This window comes from Apium graveolens, chromosome 1, assembly GCF_009905375.1.
Source record: "Apium graveolens cultivar Ventura chromosome 1, ASM990537v1, whole genome shotgun sequence".
In the NCBI taxonomy this organism is placed as follows: domain Eukaryota; kingdom Viridiplantae; phylum Streptophyta; class Magnoliopsida; order Apiales; family Apiaceae; genus Apium; species Apium graveolens.
Genome location: NC_133647.1, coordinates 59,063,073 through 59,065,583, shown reverse-complemented (window position 1 = coordinate 59,065,583; position 2,511 = coordinate 59,063,073).

The following is a 2,511-nucleotide window of genomic DNA, read 5'->3' as shown; positions in this document are numbered from 1 at the left end:
GATGCTCATCTATATCATCATTTCATCCTGACCAGAATATTGTTCATTCTTAGACATTAACCCTTTATCCTTTCCTTCACAAACCCTTGGGCTTGGTGCAGATTCCACAGCTTCAACCTTCATCACTTTCCCTCTCTTTTGTTCAGCTACCAAGGCAATAGATCATCCTTTCTTCCTTCCTTTCTCTAACTGCTCATCCTGCTCCATCTCGAGCTCATAGGTGTTTAAAATATCATACAGTCTCTCCAAAGTAAACTTTTTATAATCTTGTGAGTTTCTAAGAGAGACTGTCATAGGCTTCTAGTCTTTTGGCAGAGATCTAAGGAATTTCAGGTTTAAATATTTTGTTTGGTAGATTCTCCCATGCAGCTTCAGTGCATTTAGTAGTTTTTGAAACCTACTGAAAATGTCACTTAAAGAATCACTTTCTTCATAATGAAAGTGCTCATACTGCTGTATTAGAAGTTGCATCTTGTTTTCCCTCACTAGTTCAGTTCCATCACATATGATTTGAATTGTATCCCAAATGTCCTTAGCAGATTTACAGTTGATAACATTGTCAAACATGTCACCATCAAGACCATTGAACAAAATGTTCATAGCCTATTTATCTTTGTGCACTTGCTCAATGTCTTCATCTGTCCATTCTGATTGCGGCTTCGGAATGCTTTGCTCACTGCCAACAACTCCTTCAGCGTTTGTTGCAGTTCTGCAAGGAACATGAGGACCTTTCTCATTGCAGTCAACATACCTTTCATTTTGAGAGAGAAGATGCATGTGCATTTTCACCTTCCAATGGTGATAATTATCTTTGTTCATAAAAGGGATCTTCACTCCAACATCCTTTCTACTCATATTGTTAGTTTATTTTGATCTTTAAACTCTTAGTGTGTCAAGAGACTTGTAACACCCCCAGATCCGGGGTCGGGGATCCGGGTCGTCACGGTCTTTCTTTCCACAATATCACTTAACTTAATTAATAATAAATAACCTCATGCTGTGACCCCACACTAACACACACCACAACCCATTATAGTCTCAGAGATGAAATTAAAATAAGTACAAGTCCTTGAATCCACAATTTAAAAGTTATTACAACCCAAAATGATTACTTGATAAGTTTACAATAAATTACCATTATCTGCCATAAGTTATAATTATACAAAATTGATTCCCAAAAGTAGAAGGTCTGATCTACAAATAGATCTACCTCTGCAGCTATAGCAGCTATGATCTCAACGGGAAGGCGCGGGGCGCTTCCCACGCTCTTGCGCTGGGTTTGCTTGAGTCTGGCCATCTTTCCTAATTGTTGTTGTGTGATGAAGAAATAAAGCAAGAGTGAGCATTACAGCTCGCAAGATAATATATAGTGTAAACAATAATGCAAGTATCTAAATGGATAACTTACGAAAATCCTTTATCAAGTGTAAGATAATTACTTACTGGATATAAGCAAAAATAAGGGATGAAGTTACCAAATACTTCACTATACTTATATCATTTATAAAACTACTTGAACTACCACTGTTCTGAGTATAATGAGTTTTCGACAGTTCATCACATAGATGAGACTACAAGATAAGATTTGAATAGATTAAATCTTTGAAATATTATTGAATGAAATGAAGTTACGAGATACTTCATTAAGTCCCGATATATATCCACATATATATCTCTTATACATTTCCTGAAAACCTCTGTCATGTAAAGTATGAACAGAGTTTGTAACATCCAATGAATTTTTGGAAAGGAAAATAATTGTGGCTTAAACCCGATATCTTGCTGATCAGGCAAAGATACCAATAAGTAACCTTTTCTACTGTAGATGGATGAATTCCTCGCGGGTCATCACCCTGGCCGCATTCGAACCTCGCGCTAGACCGTTACCCGGCCACTCACGCGTGGATGGACTGTCACCCAGCCTCTTACACCTTCATAGACCGTATCCCGGCCTGTCGCTTATGCTGACTCAATCAGATGGACTTACTTCCCGAACATTGGGCAAGTAATCAAATTGTTGTCTCAAAACAGCAACCACGTTGCGAATATAAAATACACCACAGAGCCGGATCTCTCAGGTTTTGAGCGAGTATTTAAATCCCCTTGAAAGGAAGATCTTAAATATAAAAATGAGTTTTGGGATCCGCTCTAACTTTTAAAAATCATTTTGAAGACTCGAAAACATTTTTTTAGAATGTTTGGAGTAATGCTGATTTAATAAAATAAATCAGTCCCAATATATTAGAAAATATCTGAATATTATTATTTAAATAATATTCCCATAAGGATAATCCTTATAAAAATAATCGAAGTAAAAGTTTTAAAACTCATACTTGAAATGAATAATAAATAACCAAAGATATACTTATACGAAAGTACGATCTTTATTTGAATAATCGAAAATGAGTTTGATTATCGAAACATTATTCTTTAATAAAATAAAGAATATTATATAATAAATAAGCGGAGTCATAAGTCCTCAAAAGAATATTCAAAATAATATTCATTAAA